General features: G+C 39.7%; 1 protein-coding gene across 1 annotated transcript in view; it reads left to right on the forward strand.

Annotated features, from left to right (window-relative positions):
* The window catches only part of rttn (rotatin), a 171,668-nt gene that overhangs the window by 81,565 nt on the left and 69,270 nt on the right, over nt 1-20,833 (forward strand). Inside the window, exon 2 of the mRNA XM_088282799.1 lies at nt 6,692-6,839. The gene's annotated coding sequence lies outside the window, so the exon portion shown is untranslated. The remainder of the gene's footprint in view (nt 1-6,691; nt 6,840-20,833) is intronic.

Here is a 20,833-nt window from a genome sequence, read left to right on the forward strand (position 1 = left end):
AAGAGGGGCGGGATCTGTAAGCAATCAAATCCTCTGCAGTGCATTGATAAGCAGTGGATGGCACGCACACGTTGATGTTGCATATTCTCAAATATGTGTCCATGGCAACACAATTAACATCAATGACATGGACTTAAAGTAAACAGCAACATAGAAGAGATTCAATTAGATTTGTATATATATATATATATATATATATTAGGTGTCTGTCTCTTTATCGTGTTGAAAGAGCCATGACCTGTGAATGACACCAAGCTTCTCGACATTAGGCAGCACATTTCACTCCAGAATGCCTCAACGGTCTTGTAAATTATTTGTACCCAGCACATGTTCAAGACACCCTGCGCCGGATTTGACCAATCAGCCTTATAGAAGTCTCAGTAAATACATCTTTGTGTATACTGTAAATGACTAAGTTTCGGTTGCGCATGCAAGTCTTAAAAGAAATAAAACTCCGAGCAAATCTCAAAATTCTCCTCATTTAATTTATTGATCTCGATAAAAACAGTTGTGTCAAAAAAACAAACAAACAAACTTGCTCAAAAAGTGACCAAACTAACTTTTTGGAACGATACAATTTTTAGGGGCTTTTTTGTGTGTTCATTCATTCATTCGACCCAACATTTTGGGTTCAGTGAGTATGCCAAAAAGTTGGGTCGATCCCTATTAGACCCAATTTGGGTTATTTTTTTACCCAGCTGTTTTTGAATGTCACATATTTTTTTTTTGTTATAAACTTAGTATCATAAAAACTGAAATGATCTCTAGTTTGAAAAGGTTTCACCACTATTGCTTGCCAGTGTGTTTCAGCTGTTTGAGAAATAATTACAGGCAATTGCTTGTTTGTTTTTTTCCACTCTTGTCATGGACAGAATTGAATTAGCGTCAACAGGGGCAAGCAATGAACATTTGTTTACAAACAGACCAGAGACGAGGAGAACGCTGCCATCTGGTCCTTGCTGGGAATAATGTGAAGCTGGTCCTTCCTATTCAACGTCATCTTCTTTCGCTATGATTACCGCCCAGGAATGATGCTTTTTGATTTTTCTCTGCATCCCTTCAGCCATTGTTAGAGAATCTCATTATTATTTGTGGCAACCCGATTGCCTCCATTCCCGCTGGCAAGGGCAGAGGCAGATGAAATGGAAGATTATCTACGGTTTATCATTGGTGTTTTTTTTTTGTTTTTTTAACATTTCAGCCAGTAAATGTATTGAAGTAAAAAATAAAAAGCCAAATAACGATTATAGTGAGTAACAATATGTATTTAAAACCTTCCGTAAAAACATACTAGTCAGTCAGTTTAGCACATAAACGTGAAATAGTTCATTGTCGAGCCCATTTGAACAAGCATGCTAATTATCTTGCTAACCAAAAGTCCTTAAAGATGCATAATGTTGTCCATGGTACCCGTTTTATTGTTCTATCTCAATTTTTGCTGTACAGTTCACTGTATTTGAATCTGACGTGGGCCACACACAGATGCAAATACGCCCCGATTGCAGACAGTGATGAAGATTAACGAGCAGCTATGAACTGCAATTCAAATCCATTCTCTGAGCACCAAGTCTATAAGTTGGAAACGTATTATCTTTCCTTCAACCATTCTTTTTTTTCTCTCTTTTTTTTTAACCTGATTAGCATTACGCTTAAGGTTCAAGATGCTGCTTTACACATATCCCTCTGAGGCCCGAGTGTGAAAAAGCAGCAAGTGGCTGCTATAGAAATGCCTCCACAAAAAAAAAAAAATCTAAAAAGGCAGCGAGGCGCGTGAACAAGTCAAGGGCTCATGAATACAAAAAAATGACAACTTAATAGTCGGAGCATTTTATGGGTTGTATTCTCCCATGTGCTTAAAGTAAGAAAAAAGCTGTACGGATTCGTGCCAGAACCCTAAAATTAGGGTTTTCCGAGCCACATCTGTCTTTCCCATCTACTTACGCACGTTTCCTCTTATGCATTTCAGAAGTTGGACCTTAAGAGGTGAAACATCAGATTGCATCTAAACTTTGGCCTGTTCATGACAAGTTTCAAATTAATGACCAAGCAAGAATGGTCGAAAATCAACATGCAACAAATCCCCGTCAAGTCAATTGAATCATCAAGATGTAGGCTCTCCAAATCTGATTATTTTCTCAATATGGCACCTTAACGTGATGACTGAATGACCAGAAAAATTAACATTAATTAAGACCAATTTGATTGCATTTCAGAAGGTCACTGAACACTCAATATGTCTTATTATTATTATTATTATTATTGTTATGTTTTTCATTATTGCAATGCAAGAAGTCATCCACCTCTGCCCCACCTGACCAAAATTAAAAATATGCTAATGACCAATTGTTATTTTCTTTACATCATCCTCCTTGTACATGTTGTAAATTGTGTAACCGAGTTCGAGTGTGGCTTTACAATAATTCACATTCATTACCTTCATCAACTACCTGAGCTCATGTTTTAGAATTTAGAGAGTCTTGCTTGCCACACAGAGTGGTCTGAATATAAATAGGGCATAGATAATATTCATTTTGCTTTTTAAAAGTTGACTTTATGTCATTGCTATTGCAGTTCACTCTTGTTGTTATTACCGCTTTATTGTTCATATCTTGTCTGTGTTACTTCCTGCCTTCATTTGATTGCCCGTCGCTTTTTCAGATTTCACCTGTTTATGGGTTTGTAATTAGTGTCTGTGTCATTTTAGCTGCATCCTCCTCCCCATTTCAATGTCTGGTTCATCATCATCATCATCCTCTTGCTCGACGTCATCAGTGTGCCTCGCCATTTCCTATGTGTTTTGTTCCTGATGTTGATGCCCTACTTTTGCAGATGTTGGATAATTTTTTGCACAACTTTGGACTGTTTCGGGGGTATTTGCTTTATATCTGCTGACTTTCACTCCTTACTTCAACATTCTTCTAGCTTTGGATTCTTTTTTTTTTTTTTGTGTCAACCTTGAGTTAATGTGCGATGCCAACTCACCTCGAGACTCACGCTGAAATTCCTGCTTTGGAATTATGACCTTGTTGGTGGTACTTCGTTGTGCGAGGTTAAGGGCTTTTCGAAGAGAAGTCAGCAAAGAACAAAATCGTAATAATAAGATTGGTAGAGGAAAATGTTCAGCTTTGAAATGAAATCCTTCAATCATCTGCCAAACTTCTTATCGCGTCCAAATAAATTGTAATTGTAAAGACCGCCAAGGCCAAACAAGCCAATCGATGTCTGTCTGACAAATGATGAACTCTGAAAAGGATCATCACAAACTGAAAACTGATTGTCACCCTTTTTTTTTGGATCGTTCCAAAACTTGTCATGGCTCTTTCAATGGCTGATGTAAGAGCTTTTTTCTTACAAGCCTCAATGATCACCTCAGGAATGGCTTCACCTTGTTGGAGCAGCGGCTTGTTTCTGCAGCTTCTTAAACTACACGATATTAATGAATGCAACCAAGACTTTAGGGAATGGAGATGATTTTTTAACGCTTAATAATTCAAAGGGCGCGGCAGTAGCATGTTCTGCTTTTCCTCCCACAGTCTGGGTGGCCTCATATTAAATATTAATATATATTGAAACATCATGCCGGCTGCGGAGCAGGACTTTGTTCCCGGCGCTAAGTGCAGTCGGCGTGTTTGTGTTCATGTCATGACCGATGACACCTTCTCTCCGCGGACTGGAGGAATTGTATACTGTAATGAGACCATTAACTTATGTTATGCATGTCTCGGTTGCCCTCTGCTTCTCTGCCAGGAGAAAAATTAGAAGGCCCGGTGAATATCTAGCACATTTAATCTAATTGGCGTCACTTCTCCCGCTCTATTAGAGTGCTTTAATCGGACGATCTGTCTCCATGTGGCTCGGCGGTGTTTAGGGTCAGCGGTCGGGCCCGAGTCCTTTGGCTCGGATCACATTAGTACGCATGGAGATAAACAACGTGGAAGCGGCCTGCTTGAAGCTTTAATTTGTGTCAGCACAACTTTAATCTCTGGCTTTACTTCCTAAGATTGTTCTGTTTCTTTTTGAGCACTGCGTAGACTCCTAGAATCTACAGTGCCTTGTAAAAACGTTTTTTATCCATTTTGGTACATTACAACCGCAAATTCAAATTATTTTTTTTTTTATCTGAGCACTATTTGATTGATTTGGAATGTCTATTTGTTTATGATGCATTTGATGGTGCTTTGAGGGATCGGCAAAGATTTATTTGTGGTTTTTTTTTGTTTTTTTTAACTCAGCCCTGAATTTAACGTCTAGAAAAAATTGTCCCTGACTTGTTTGGAGAGTTCCTTGGTCTTTATGGCTGTGTTCCGTTTAGCGGAACATTTTCTTTGTTTCTACTTATAAAGTACAGTGTGGTGTAGTAAAAATGAGCATTGATATGTTTATTTCTGTTTTGCATGATCATAAATTAAAAGTTCAAGTTTTCCAACTGATTAACCACTTCAGTGTCCACGGATGTTCTCTTCAGATTTTCTAAATTGATTTCCCGTTTAATGCCTGTGTTGTTGTGAGCGCAATAACGCTGCCGAAGGTGGATGTCTGTATGATTGGAGCTTCCCCCAGCTGCTTTTATTGTTTTTCTTTGTTAGACTACAAACTAAATGAGACTGAATCGTTGAAGCCAAGTATGCACTGCTTGCGTCACTTGTTTCAATCCCCCATTCCGCAAAATCCAAATAATTAATTGAATCAATTATTTTGTCCATCTCTGCTCAACTGTATTGTTTTTTGGGGGGTTTTTTTCGAGAAAAACTATTTGATACTGTGGCATTGACATGTGCAACAGGTTGTGATATTTAAGAGGCTACTTAAGGTTCTCTAAAACCCACCACTATTTCCCGTAGTGCCTTATGGGAAGAGTAGCGTGTTGGCCTCAGGTGGTGTTTGAAATGAGGCGACATTGTTTCTCGCCCCGCTCTGAAGTCTGTAAACCCGGCAACCTCAAGCGCTATAAAACAGGAACATCTATTTTCTCTCAGTTCAACGTGCGGGACATCATTCCGCCAAAAGCTTTAACTCGACGAGGATTTACCAGCTGGTTTGAGGTGCCGATGAAAAACCACTGACAAGATTTGGGCTCACCGTGATGTACTCAGCAAGTCATCCATGGGTCATGCTAATCAGAGCTGTCCAAGATCAACATTGTCTGGCGTGTGCGCAATCAAACAAATGTCTTCTGTATTGTCTTGATAATTCCCTGAGAGAAGAAGAAAAAAAAAAACGAAAATATCAGAGTAGTCCCATCGAATAAACAAAAGATATACATATTTCATGGCATGCATAATTGATCATTTTTGCTCGCAGGGTGTCCTTTGCAGTTTGCGCTGAGCACTGGAGATGTAAAAATAAAACATGAAGTGGGGAAAGTCATTAAAGCAGTGGTAGGGGAGTAAGTGAGAAGACTGTCGCTACATAGGCACCGGCGTTTTCGGGCTAATTGACCAGCGATTAATCACATGCAGGGTGAACGGCAAGGCCATTTAGGGTCGACTGGGTCTTTCTGCTCAGTGGGTTCGGTTCACATCACACGGCCATCGCAGATTTGACCCTTTGCACTCCAACTAGATTGGATTGAATGACTCTATCTGGGTTGTTCGGTACAACATCTTCATAGATACATAAATGTACCGTATTGATCGGGGAGAAGGTCCAATCAATTACCTCCGATGCCAATATTGACTCATTATAATTGTAAAGGATGCACCATTCACATGTTGCTGCTGTATCTACTTTCGAAAAAGAAATATCCTTTAGAGAGTTGCTTATGTTGTCATGCTTGTATGCGCGTGTACTCTAGATCTAATCAAGCCAAATCACAAAAAGAAAAAAACAACTATGCTTAATGATTTTTGTTGTTAGTCATTGTGGTTAAAACCAAAAGATATATCAAGTTGGCAGCTACGCCTTCAATGGGGACTTAATCGACTTAATGCATCTTTTAATAACAGCAGTGGCAATTATAGAAAGATTAAATACTATGCAAAAGAAACACAATAGTGTAGAACAGCACACAACTGTTTCAAGTATATCATCCTGAGCAGTTCAGAATCAATATATGTAGCATTTAATAACATGAAAAAAATTATACATGTAAATAAATTCAGTGCAGATGTGTTTAAATTGGATGTTGCAAGTGTTGCTCTGACCAACCAGTGAGCGGATGAAAAAAAATGATAAAGTCATAGAGGGACAGCTTGCCATGCAAGGACGAAAAAAAAAAATGACAGCATTGCAGCAAAGAGAAATTATACTAAAGAGACTGCCTGTTTTCAATAGTGTTTTATGTAGTTTTTACTTTTTTATTTTTTTCAGTTAATTTTTTTTAGGTTTTAGAGAAATTTTGTTATTTTTTTATTAGTTTTTATTTTGGGGGAAATGCTTCATTTTAGTTTAGTTTTAGTATTATAATTTATTTTTTTATGATACAATCTAAAAATAAAAAGGCAGCTAATTATTGTGTAGTAACGTAAACTGCAATTCTCTGTTGACCTTTGTTCTTCTAAAGTGTACAACAATACCGAAATAAATCAATTTAGTTTTTATGAAAATGCAATGTGGTTTCAGTGAGGTGTTTTTTTTTTTTTTTAAAGAATTTTCATTTTTATTTTTATTTTACATTCACTATAACAACCTTGGTTGGGACCAAATGAATAAAATTCAATGTGTTTTTTTTGTTCTCTCGCTCTCTCTGTAGCCAATTACACCGAGGCCATACATCACCGGCACCGTGGGACCATCTGTGGAACAGACTGACAAATGTCTCTCTCCTTTGTCATAAGGACACACGTCGTACACAGCCTGCGATGAATACCTCTTCGCCGACACATTTATTTGTCACGCAGGTATTTATCCCGCAGTGTCATGCTCTGTATTACCAAGGCTGACAAGCCTGGCAGCCATTACCACCACGGCCGTCCTCCTGCCCAATTTGGATGCTCCTGCCGCCCTCTCCTGTTGTGGCCCCTTCAGCGGTGCATGAAAAGACACAAAAAAAGCCCTCGTTGAGATTCACGCAATGCAAGAAGGGGAGGGGGAATGTGTTGTTTAAAAAATCACTCTCTACCTCCAGAAAAAGTGTTGGTCATGACCTTCTCCTGACAACTATCGGTAGTGAAATCCTTCATGTTTGTTGTAAGGAGGTGGTGGTGAAAACAAGCAGACACTCTCGTGGATGTGATTGCCTCATGGTCAGTCCATCCATCTCTTTTGCAACCATGCCCACACGCCATTTGGTAAATACGACCAAGGGGCCATTAGACAAGGTCGAGGATGCAACACTCGTTATGGCATCACATGGGCAGGATGTTTTCGGTATCACACACACCAAGTCCATGATCTCTTCACCTGCAGATAATCGAAAGTATCAGGACACTTGGTCAGTAGAAAATATAGAGTCGGTGCTCATTTTGCAGCATCTACAGTTTACGCTTTCGACAATTCATTGTGTGTTTGTCTTTTGTTTTGTGGAAGGGCATTGTGTAGTGAGTGGGCCTCTTTGATGGGGCCGATTAAGTGGACAATAAATTCATTCAAGCATTCATTTATAGTCCTTGCCGGATTTTAGTGTTAAAAGAAGCATACGCTTGTTCAAATGCCGTGCTAACAAGGAATTAACAGGCTGGATTTACACTATAAACGACAATACCAAGTTTCCCACACACACACACACACACATTGCCCTAATTCCGAGCTAGGTCGTCGCTTAGGATTGAATATTGCCAGATCGTAATTGGGCCTCCTCCGAATGCGGATGTGGCGAGCTGTCTGCTGTTTAAATGAACAGATTCAATAAACACTGTCAATGAAGCCGCACACAATCGCAAGACACCAATCAATGACATATGTACACACACCTCTGTTGTGGTCAAAACAACACTCAAAGCATCGACCATTAAACAAACACGGGAAATTGGCGATATACATACATATGTTGCTCCACAATGGCACACACACACACACGCACTTCCTGTTATTTATGCATGTTACGATGTATGTTTACACGCGTGTTGCTTCCAGTTCAGTAAATGTAAGCGCGATGATATGTAGCTGTGGCTAAGACTTAACATGGATCTTAATGATATTTTAATTCAATGATTTATTTAAACCCTTCTTGAATTTATTTTGGATTTTTTTTCCGACCTCACACAGGTTGCAAATACCGTATATGTAATGGTGATGAATGTTCCAGAATGTTTTTTTAGATTCAGCTCTAGATTTTTGTGGGACTTACGTTGTGTGTTTTTGTGTCCCTCTCTCTGTCACTCGTCCTTATTTCAGACTGTGTTTTTGTTCAGGTTCACTTGCCGTATATGACAGTTTTAATATCATTACCGTTGTGGCAACAGCTGCTGCAGCAGTTAAGATGTGTTTCGTGGGCATGCACAACAAAGGAGTTCAATCTTTTAGTGCGCATGTGTCCACGAGGCACTCACACGCACTCCCACACACACAGCGGAGGCACAGGAGGGTGACAGAAGAGGAGGTAAAACTCACACTCCAAAGAACTTGGCCCTCTGGAGCTGAATCTGCACACACCGATAGAGAGTCACTTGTTGGTAATGAGGGCCTGGAATCCGAATCAATTATGAATGTTCCATCAGGAGGCTTGGGGGCCATATCAAGGGAGCTAGGTAATGAGAAGTGGAACACAGAGAAAGAAAGTGCGGCCCTGCAGGCTATGATGTCCCCAGGCCGCTTGTGATTTAGCGCTTTCAATACATTTGCATTTATTCACATGGCAAGACGGGCAATATTTTATTTAAGTCTCAAACAATAACGCGGTCGGGCAGTCTTTGGTCGTTGGATAGATGAAAAGTGTGTTTTTTATGAGAGATATAGCCTGACACAACTGGACCGCTGCTTCGTCGGTGTGTGTGAAGTGAATAGTGAGGGGAGTGAGTGAGTGAGTTAGTTGTGGCTGTACTGACCCCAGCAAGTCATCACGTTTCGTGTTTGACGCTGGCCGCAGCCTCGTGTGCTGCAGCCCTCCATGATTGATTCTTGTTCGAGGCCATGCCTTTGGGCCTTATTAAATCAAAATGTAAACTCACTCTTAGAACAGATTGCAGGGAAAATGCCAGTAGTCACCAGCTCACCACCCCCATCACCATCCCTAAGGGTGGACCTTGATTGCTCCGACAAGCTAGAAAGCCAGAAAACCTTTCAGAAGTGCTTGTCTGCTTACTTTTTACGCCGAATTCTCCAATGCCATAAAAATTGGCCGAGGATGCCTCGCAGGCCAACGTAAACAAGTAGTTTGGGCTGTGCTAGATGATTCTTGCAAATGTGTTCTTTTTTTTTTGGCCATTGTTTAGTGAACATAAGTGTGATTATGTTTGTGTAATCCCACACACAAGCAAACATACGTGAGTAAACACCAGCGTGATGTCGCAGGCAAAACGAGCAGATTTGTCGAGCCATGTACAAATCATTCATCCAATTAGAGTCTATGTGACCCCCCAAAACCAAGAAACATAAGAGTCTCGAAGACAAGCTGTGCTCAGACATTTTAAAAACATGAATTCAGCTCATTTAAATTACAAATTGTCTCATTTGAGAAATTTGGTTGACGAGCCCAAAATTGTTTTTCAAGCAGGTAGGGGAGGGAAAAAAAAAAACACTTTTAACACATCACACATAACAGGATAATCGAAGCATCGGATCGTTTGGCCTCAGCTGACTTTCAGGAAAAATGCTGAAATCTTGTGTGATTCTCTATATTTGTAGAAGGAGGATGTCTCTTGGATTATTATTATATTATTACAACTATTATTATATTTATTACTGCCAAGTTGCATGAAGAATATCGGAGTTGATCTTGAGAAGCCGTCTTTAACTTTGATTAGTGTTCCAGTAGACATTCCCAATATGTTGCGTGTGTCCATGTTCATTCTCTGTTTCTCCATGATATTGCAATTTTATTCTAAAAACAAAAATCAAAGCCCGCCCCCACCCCCAATGGATAACCCACTGCTGCCGCCAACATTTATATTCCTCCACCTGCTGTTAAGTAGATTAATGCCTGCAGTCACGCTTTCATTGCATTTTTGTTGTAATGAAATAACACCCATGCATCCCTATTGCGCTCATTCCATTCAGGTTTTCCAGAAACTGGAGCCTATCCAAGCTGACTTTGGCCACAACGGGGGGGACTACACCCAGGACTTATCGTTATAGACAAAATAGTGTGACATTAAATTCACTATGCTTGGGTGGGCCTACAATTAGGTTTACAATCAGTCCCAGAGCTTTACACACTCCAATTATTTGTCACCTCCCAGTTAAACCTAACAAATATGTCAAAGAAAGCTTTACCGTAAAGTCAATGTAATCAATACAACTACACTAGTTATGGGTGTTGTTACTGGTTTAGAATTAGAATTAGAAGAAAAACACAATGTGCAGAAGACAGATTCCTAATTGTGTTGCTTATTCCACGCACATGCAAATAGATAATAGATACAAACGCGGCTCATCGTAAGCTTCCTAAAGGGCAAGTTGGTCAGCCATCTGGCTTACATATTAGCAAAGGTCTCCATGTCAATATTATCATTAACCAACGCAATGTTTATATTACCACAAATCTGCACAATTATTCTGTAATATTTCTCGCTCTCCAATTGAGATGAAGTTGAAGCACCATATGCAACTTTTAATGGCTCTAATTCACATACTGATGATATAATGTAAAATATTAAGATTTAAAAAAAAATAATGTATTGTTTGAAATTGATAAGAATCGTATTATTGCCAAATATTGCGTGATTTGACTCATTTATGTTGTGTGTCTAGTTGTTTCTGATTTGATCTAAACAAAATGAACACATTCATTTACGGCACTGAGGTACATTTCTAGCAAAGGTCATCTGATGAGGCTGAAATGTCTATAATATTAATCAAATGATAAATAATAATAATAAACTTGCCATCCCTAACAGCTTCATTTAGGACTTGTAAACATTGACAGCCATGCAGTTGTAAAATTACGACAACCTCAACCTATTGTGGATGACATTGGCTTAATTTGAAGATAAATCCATGGAGTCACATTTTTCTTTTTTAATTATTACACCCATGTGAAACCAAGTTAACCACTTTTAAATTGTGAAATGTAAACACAAAGAACACAAACTCTGCTAAGGAATACAGTAAAACCCTGATGGTCATGACGGATACATTCCAGAACTACCCACAGTTCAGGAAAAAAAATGTTTTATGAGCATCCCCGTATTTTTTTAACGCATTTAAACCTAAAACACCTGTTTTATCGTATTCCTTAGCACCTGTTCTTACTCCTCTAGCTTGCACAGTTCCTGTAATAAGAGGCAAAGTGTACTTAGTTCAAGCTGTTTATTTGGCACTGCCAGAATTGACACATACAACCTAAGAAAATTCCAAATTAAAATTGGTGCATTGAGATAGGAGTGACTTAACATGAGAGTTGTTTTGAGATAAGAGCCATTGTTTGAGCACTTACTTGAAATACGAGCTGCATGGTCGTATTGAACGCGACTCAATACATTTTATAATAAGCAGCACAATACCACTTCCTTTTAAAGTTCACTGCTCCACTAAATATAAAACAAAGAGAATCACTCTTATTGTATTTAAAACAACCATAGTTTAGCCTTTCATGCTGCAAGCGTATTGCTAATTAGTATCTGTTTTTTTAGCAATTGAATGAAAACAAATGGCACTCAGTCAGCACTCACATTAATCTCTGCATATAATGACTAATATAAGTGCCGTACTGATGAACTGAGAACGGTGTTCAGGCATTATTGTGAATCCCACTGGTGTTGTAGGGAGGATAAGCCCCGCTATTCTATGATAGCCAATCAAATTGCAAAAATAAATAAATAATAAAATAAAAACAATTGCTTAAAAATCTGAGGTTCACGCTTATTGACACAAAATTAATGTCATGGTTTTCTTTAAATTGAAACAAAAAACTGTATTTTTTTTTTAAATTTTTTTTTATATTGGTCAAATACAGAATTGGAACAACAAATGTTCCGGTATGCCTTCTACACATGTTACACCATGCATACAATTAGACATGTTGGCAGACTTGGCGTGCTTGATTAATGATGATTAATCCAAGGTTGATATATTATATTTGCTGAGGAGGAACAATAATTTGGATCAGCGCACTCATTTCATAGCACCAACATGGATGGATAATCCTATGTACAGGTACGTTGGAGCTAATTGCAGCATTTCATGCAGTATGACAGGCATGAAGCTGTCACGTGTATACACAAACATTGTCAAGGAAACTGAGCTCTTCAGGGTGAAACCAAGAGCAGAAATAGGTCTCCTTTTCACACCTGTTAAATGTGCTCCCTCATTAGCCGCTTTATACCGTCGCCACTTTACAAATGATTAAAACATGACAACACTTTTCTACGTGATTTGCTTCGCCATATTCACGCCAACAAGTCCACTTACGAACATGATTTGATATGAACACTCTTAGTTGCCGTGCGCTACTTTCTGTACTTTTGCTTTTTCGGTGATGCTCTTGACTTGACTTGTGTAATATTTGTGTTTTTATAAATTGTGGATAAAAATGAGGTCATCTCCCTTTCAGTTAAGATGACACATTTTGATTACTTTAATGTCACGAGATGTATGAATGAAATATGGCTGCCAATTTTGATATTTGGACCTTGGTTATGTACAGCAGGTTTCGACTCCAGAAAAATTATATTTGACAATCCAAATGTTTACAAATATTACTAGCTTAAACAATATAATCATAGTTGTTCAAATACAGTGAAGGACTATCTTAAAATTCTACACGATATGCAATGGCCACTGTCTCAACTGTTTCATGCCAAAAGCTAAGTATCATTACAAATTAAATTCATTTTGGAAGAATTCTAAAAGTAAATAATTGAGTATTAACAATGCGTTAAACACATGATTGACATTTATGATTGACAGCTACACATATGACTACTTAAATGTGGGGTGGGAACCCTGTGGCCCTCGAGAGCATTTGATGTGGCCCGCTCAGCAATTAAAAAAAATAAATAATGTAACCCCATAACAAATGGACATAATTTAAAAAAGTCACAGAAATATTTAAATCACATATGCTCATATTGTGTAATAAACATGCTAAAACAGGACTGCAATGTAACTTTTTTCCCTAAGTCAAAATATTAGGTACACCAGCGTCATTTAATGAGCTCCAATATAAGAGCTGCATTACAAAATCATTAAAAATCAATGTTCTACTCCATAATACATTCAACTTTAATATATACAGTAAATAAAACGCTGCTTGTGGGGGGGGGGGGGAGTTGGGAAAAGTTATCTACTTCTCCTTCAGTCTTTAATTAGGGAACTTTGCAATGAATAAAAAACAAACGAGGGTAAGTCTATTTTTTTTTTCCTGTTATTTGGAGCACAAAGACATTTGGAACAAGGAGGCAGGTGGAAATGGCTGATGTCTCCTTGGTAGCACACTGAGATGAAACCAGGTGGCTGCCAAACACACACTTGCAATCACACACACTAAATACATTTGTAGGCACACAAACACTGTCAATATTTCACCCCTTGCATTTGCCAATAATGAGCTAGACATGTTTGTGTGTGTGTGAGTGGGGGGGCAACATACACAAGTCTAAACATAGCAGTGTTCCACATGTACACGCACTGAGTCGGTGGAGGACCCCCCCCAGGTGAAATCCCAGAATATCGACGGCATGATTCTCGTCTTCAGAAGTGTTCTCTATTCTTCTCAATGTCACGTAACTTTTTCTAACCACAAAAAGAAAGAATGAAAAATAAGCTGTTCAGTCAGATATCCCCCCCCCTTCATCAGAAGAAATCATTCTCATTCTGACAGCACAGTCACCGGAGGAGTCCATTCAAAAAAAAAAAAAAAAAAAAAAGAAAGAATAGTTGCTGATTTCTACTTTGAACTTTAGTTTGCCGAAAAAAATCCTGTATGAAACGTCCATTCAAATCTGGTGTGGTCAGTATCCAAATGAATGAAGTGCTGTTTCCATAGTCGTCCAAGTAACAAAATAAATGCCGCTTTTAAAATGGATGCTTCCATTACCCTTATGACCAAAAAAAAAATAATGTAAATTTTTTTTTTTAAAAAAGCAACGTCGTAAAGCGACAAGTTTTGTTTTTACATCCTGATAAATTGGCCAGATGTGAGCCTTTTTTTTTCCCCCATCAAAGTTAGCAACTGCCTGATTTTCAAAAGCATCTGGAAGATGATCGTGTTTTATTATGGCGCCGTGTGGAATGCGTTGAGAGATTTTTTAATTTTTTTCCATCCACTATCTGCTAGACGAACAATTGAGGCCACCAATCAATAATGTTTACACCTGTTCAATACTTAGAATGGTAAATCGTGCGTGTAGCCAACATCCAGTTCGGCTGACGTAAAAACGGAGCAATAGTCGAATAGAAAACAACCTGATCAAGTTTGTTGAGCGTCAGTAAAATGTTTCATTCGCCACGGTGAAAATTACACACAGATTTTGCACCAAGAATGTTGTTACCAAAAATGCTAACAGTTAGCCTCGCTTTTTTTTTTTTTTTTGTGGGTACTTTCTGGAATCTGCAATCTGGATGCTCTTTCATACTGTGCTGCACGGGTCTATTTAATCTGAAACAAAATGTTGGGAGTACCCACTTGAGCCCCATTTGCAGAAAATAATCAAACTGTTGACGCTATGTAGCACCGCGATCTTTTTGGTGAGGATGAAGTCTCCTGAAGGAGCACATAAACACATCGGTGATAATATTGACTCGAAAAGCATGATAAGCAGGTGGAGTGATTCCGTGAAAGGGGCGGAAAGCATGGCGGCGAAGAGGAGGTAATAATAAGGGGCGAAACAAACGACAAAGTGCTTTCATTAATTCTATTTGTTTGTGTGAAAAGTGTGACCTTTTAGTCGCATCCAGCTTCCATTCTCTGTCATTCTTACTCATTATGCAAGAAGAGCTAAGATCCAGGCTGACACTTGTCTCCTCGAGGGAGCAATTAAACAATAAATGAATCCACTGAAACTTTGTAAACTTCTGTGACGAGTAAAAATACACTAAAATGTTGACGGGGGGAAAATAACACTTAAAAAAAAAGGTAATAAGACTAGAGGACATTTCAAGAAGCCATAAAAAAAAACACATAAAAGCTGCCATTAGCTGTAATAGTCTGAACTTCCATTAAGGCAAAAGCTGCACTGTATTTAGAATTTATCCTCAATTCATTCAGGAATGATGCCAAGCATATAACAAATTGGCAAGTGAAGCTTTAATAAAGCGGCTTGTATTTCATTGATTTATCCTTGCACCCGTTAGAGTGGGTCCAATTAGATGCCAAGAGTTATTTATCAACCATCAGCTATCCCCTTTTATACCGCTTAATATCCTGTTCAGGGTCAAAGGTGAGCTGTAGCCTATCCCAGCCGCTGTGGGTACACCCGGGACTGGTTGTTGGTCAATCCCAAGGTACATATAGAAAAGTTCGAATGATGGAACTTTATTGGGGTGTATTGTGGGTGGTGCATAGTCATGTTGCCGTGGAGACCGATGCAGGATTTGCAGGTTGTGCCGTATCTCCAATCACGATGTGCACCGGGTATAATGACAGTAAAGAGGATTCTGATTCTGATTAGGGGCAGGGTACGTAATTCCCATGGTCTTGAACATATGTGGCATTGCTTCACAAGGATTTTGAAGTGATTCTTGTGTGCTTTTTTAATCAAGGAGATGCCAGTGGGAAGTGGGGAGATCTCGCCAGGAGGTCTTGAATTTGTTCTTCAGCTAGAACAAGGTGTTGGTGATTACCAGGGCATGCTTAGATCAAAGAGTGAGGAGGCGTAGACCTTCTCATCGACCTAACCGACTCGTAGGGGAAGTACACTGACTTCCCCCCGAAAAGTTTTTCCTTTTAGTTTCTTTGGCCAGGAACTATCACTGTGCCTTGGCCAGTGATCAAATCCAATTTGGTTTACACGTCTCCGTGCCGTAAATCCTCGTTGGTCGGGACTATCTGCCACCTTCGTAGATATGTAATTGGGTAGCTTGCTGGTGCCGCTCTCGTCATCTGCCACGCTGACGTTTGATCCTGCGCAACCTCCACCGGTTCATTGTGCCGCAAATGCCATCCACCTCCAGCAATGGCTCCTTGCTTTTGTTGTGGTCTTAAGAAAAAAAAAAAAAAATAAATAAAAAAACAGGAATAAATCGTAATTGATTCTATCTTTTAAAAGCTTCTCATGAAATATAATTTGCTTTTATTGAGCTGCACCATTAGCTGTCAATGTAATGAGTGTCTATTTGATTCTTAGAACAATGCACCAATATATGCAGGCAGGGTCTAGTCGACTGAAAAGAATCTTATTTTCACCATCAACAAGCACCCCCTGCAGGCTCCCACCCGCTGAGGGACACAGGGCGTGGCACCCTCCCCTCTACTATGTGCGCGCTAGTTTGAAATACAATCGTAATACAGTATTCCCACGAGCACAGGATATAGCCTCACAACAAAGACAAGCCGCAGCTCTGCGCCCTGCCAGGTATACCTTTAATGTGCCCAATTACTGACAGATCCCCCGAAAATCATATTCACCTTTTACCATCTTTAATTAGTTCTTTATCACCGCCGCCGGATGTTGACCGCAGGCCTGATACATCCCTGACGAGTGCATTAATAAGAACGTGTCACACACCAAATCTGCGGGGTTTCTGTCAGTGTGCGTTATCTGCTCTCAGCGCTGTCATCTTCGGCAAAACACACACGGTGAGGTTTAAGGGAATAATGTCAGAGACGAGTGCGAGGTGAGGAAGTAAGTGGCAGTTTGGAAGGCAAATGTTTGTGCCTTGTATGGGGGTTAAACAAATATTAGCAAAGGGAGAGAATGCGCACTCTTGTTTACAGCCCATTTGCAGGGTGTGTTTATTAGCAGGCATCTTGACAGCATATATGGATTAAAAGAACATCAAATTGACCTGACATGTTTTTAATTCGGCATTAACATCCCCCTGATAGAGTGAAATGTGTTCCCTATTACACGTCCGCTCTATTGATTTCTTTTTTCCGGCGGGCCTCGTAGGAAAATGAGGTTTCTTTCGTTTTGTCAGCTAATTATCGAGAATGAGATTTTCTCTCGATTAAGGGAGCAGATCGTTGTCGCTTCAGACGCGTTGACACATACAAAACATCTGAGGTTAGGTGACGCAAGGTAGGTGCTTGTAATTTGGGGGGCGTAAGGGCTCACTCCTCCCTAAGCCTATTAAAGAGACCAGCTCAATTTTACTTGCGATTAAAGGCCACCATGTGTCAGAATAATATTTTCTTATATTTTAGCAGCGGAATTTATTGATGTGGAGTAAAGGCACTGCATAGATATGTTTACCAAAAATATTTTAAGAAATGATTTGACAATTTTTCCAGCCTGAAATCAGATTAATCTGCAATTAATTTGACTACATGATATATTGATGTTCAATTGCTGGTGGTGTGGTGGTTTTTTTAATTGAAAAAAAATGGATAAATGATACACTTAAGGTAAATATTGTTTTCCGGACTATAGGGCGCACCTATATATAAGCAGCAGTCACTCCCTAAAAAAAAACAATATACATGCCGCAGCAGGTTATAAGCCACAGTGTTCTATGTTGAAAAAAAAAATTGTTGTTTACTGCATGTACAGAACTATTTTGTACTGTGAATGCACATAAAGAGTGCTTTTTAACACGGCAATAACTTTGCTAATTAAAAGAGAACGGACCCAAGAGGAAAAAAAAATAAATTGAGATTTATTTAGCGTATTTTCTCAACTATAGAGCGCCCCTACGAGTGAAAGAAAAATCCACAGAAAAGACGCAGCGTTGTATTAGCCGCATGGTCCAAAATCTCGGAAAAAGTAGCGGCTTGTAGTCCGGAAAATACGGTAAATGATTTTTATCCCTTTGGGCAAGGTACATGTTCTTTGTTTTTGTTGTTTAGTCAATTTAGTTTTGTTTCATCTTCATGTCTTGTTTTCTTGTGTTCAAAGCTCAATGTCGTGTTTTAATGCACAACAATTTTAAAGATGACAAGAGCGTGACCTTCGCAAACAGTTGGTCAGTCATATGATGTGAAGTGTCCGAGCCTGTATCAGGTTCTGAGGCTCCTCTTTCAATATTTTGTACGATGTTACTTTTTTTTTAATTAATAGAAAAGCAAAATTAATTCTTTCAATCTCATCATAGTGTGACTTTAAAATAATTGCACCCCTGTAATATTTGTTTTCATTCCAGTGTGGCTCGAAGACACCTTAGTTCATCTGCGATGTGAATCACCTTCATATTCCGCCTCCCAACCTCCTCATAAAAGTGTTACTGCCTTCGGGAATGAAAAATTAAACGTGCTTTGACGTCTGAGGTCAGCGATTCTTCAGGTTCATAACCAGCAAACAATACTTGGATACATCATGGAAAACATTAACTGTCTACCAAGTTGCCTCGAGTGTCATGATGGATGCCCTTAGCTGCGGGTAATAGCGACAACGCGCAGATATCTTCTCTGGATGGCTATGATAAATCAGTAATGTCGCGGATTTGATGTTACTTTGCCCCCATGGAGCTTTTCTTCCCCTTTGACCTGACACCGTAAATGGGCTCCATCCCAAGAGAAAGGAAGTAATTGCTCATTTTGTACATACAGCGCCCTGTGACCAAATCACTACTTAATTATTTACACATTTTGCTGCCGCCCAAGTCCAATGGCTTGTACAAAGATATTGAAATGTGACCAAGGTTGGAACAATCTTGATGTTGAGTCTTTTGGCTTTATTGCAACTAAAAGGACATTGAAATCAAATCACAAAAGGGAATTTCTAAAATCCCTCACACAGTGTAACATCATTGCTCGTCTTTGTGGCGCTCCTCAGATATCCTTCCTACCTCCAACGTTGCACAAGAATATTTCATATAAGCTACACTCGTGTATGTTGTCACATGAGAACTTGCCGTACGTCATTACATTTTAGTTCAGCAAGCAAGTTTACCTTTTGACACTTTTACAGGTGTTAACTTCTTACTACTTGGTCTACTTAATGAGAGCAGCAATTTGTCCCTGGAACCAGTTATTGGCTTCAGAAAATAGTTTGGAAATTTTGCCCTCAAAGGCTCCCCTGTAGAAGGAAATTATTTCCACTGTTTATCACAAAGTGAGTCCAGGCTGAACTCTATATTGCTGAAGGTGTCAAGGTGATTGGGCGGTGTAGTGAATACGTGGTCGGCGAGCCGCAGGTATGTTGCCCCAACGTACAATGTAGTAATTGATCCGCAATGCTGTCTCTTCTCTATTCCGCCGCAATATTTCTGGATCACGCGGCGTTCGCGCAAACACTTGATCAACTCGCCGAATCATTACATAGCGTTCTCCCACTGACTCATAAATCATATCGGGAAGGGGAGACGCAGGTAATGGGTTTTTTTTTCTTCTTACTCTTCAGTTTCAGTCGTATTCATTTTTTAAAAATGTGAATCCTCTCCTATTGTTATTCAAGTGCATCCTTTGAAACTGAATGCAGGAAAACACTAGGTGGGCGTTTGCTGAATTGCTGTGCATAACTTATTTCAGAAGAGGGGAAAAAAATGGATGCTGGGTGTCGTTGCAGATATATACCTCACACACCCAAAAAATAGCTAAATCAATAAAATGGATAATAAATTGTTTTGTTTTGTCTTCCCATGCACAAGTGAGACATCCCAGAACAGCGGCTACACAGAGGCGTGGGAAAATAAATTATGTATTTTTCATATACGTTCTCCCTGGACTCACAGTATTTTAGGGGCATTAAGAGATAGTGGGACGCACAAAAACACAGAGGTTAAGAATTAGGCGATTCCTGAAGGACTCTATATGAATGCAGTGCATCTGTCTTTGCTGTCAGCCTGTTTTCTCCTCATGGCGCTAATCCAATCTCCATGAAAGGAGGAGAGATGAATTCAAATAAAAAGCAAATATTCTGCAGCGGCGAGGTAAATGGGAGGAAGGAAGGGGGAGGAGGCGGCGAGCGCTGGAGACGATCCGCCCATCCCAAATTGGTCTAATCAGGTCGTCTGTTTTGACGTCATGTCCTCGCCCACTCGTGCTTCCCTGCGGTTGAGTGATGGCCATTTATGAGCAACTCCATCAGATGATAGTTAGCCTCACTCCGTGATTATCAATCACATCAGACGGCGTCACAAAGTGAGAGGGAGGTGCAAATGGAGAAGAATGTCTGTTTGCAGAATGAATACAATGGGGAAGATAAGGACACTAAGCCAGATGTTGTATTCTCAGGCTCGTCTTTGGAGTTTTCCCCGCTCGCGGAGCGAAGCCGTCTGTGCGCGGCAGCATGGGAACAGTCGCCTCAACTTGGCGGCGGATGAAAACCAGGTGGTCAACACACAGAAGGGAAGCAGCTCAGGCAAAACTTTTGTTCTTGCGAACAACAACTAAACGGAAATAGAATGGCACTGTACTTTGGACTGCCACCAAATTGTACGCCATCAAAGAAGTCTACCTTCCAAGCATCCATTTCTAAGGCTCACCCTTATCAGGGTTCTTTGTTGAAGATGGCGCAGGTTGTTTATGTGCATTTTAGGTGGTGGGGCATGCGGGTTGAGCTCTTTTATGGAAGGCTTTAAATACATTTTTGATTATTTGGAGAAAAAAAATGACATACTTTCCCAGACCAATTAGGTCCAAACCAGCCGCAAAAGGCATCAGGCTACTCCCTGTTTGGTAGCTTAGCAACCAATACCAAATATGGTCTTGCTTTTGCCCTGGTGCAGTGTGAAATGGCCTTAAAGTATCTGGCCAGCC

This window comes from Idiotropiscis lumnitzeri, chromosome 19 (assembly GCF_059441095.1).
Source record: "Idiotropiscis lumnitzeri isolate Australia: NSW breed Sydney's pygmy pipehorse chromosome 19, RoL_Ilum_1.0, whole genome shotgun sequence".
Lineage (NCBI taxonomy): Eukaryota > Metazoa > Chordata > Actinopteri > Syngnathiformes > Syngnathidae > Idiotropiscis > Idiotropiscis lumnitzeri.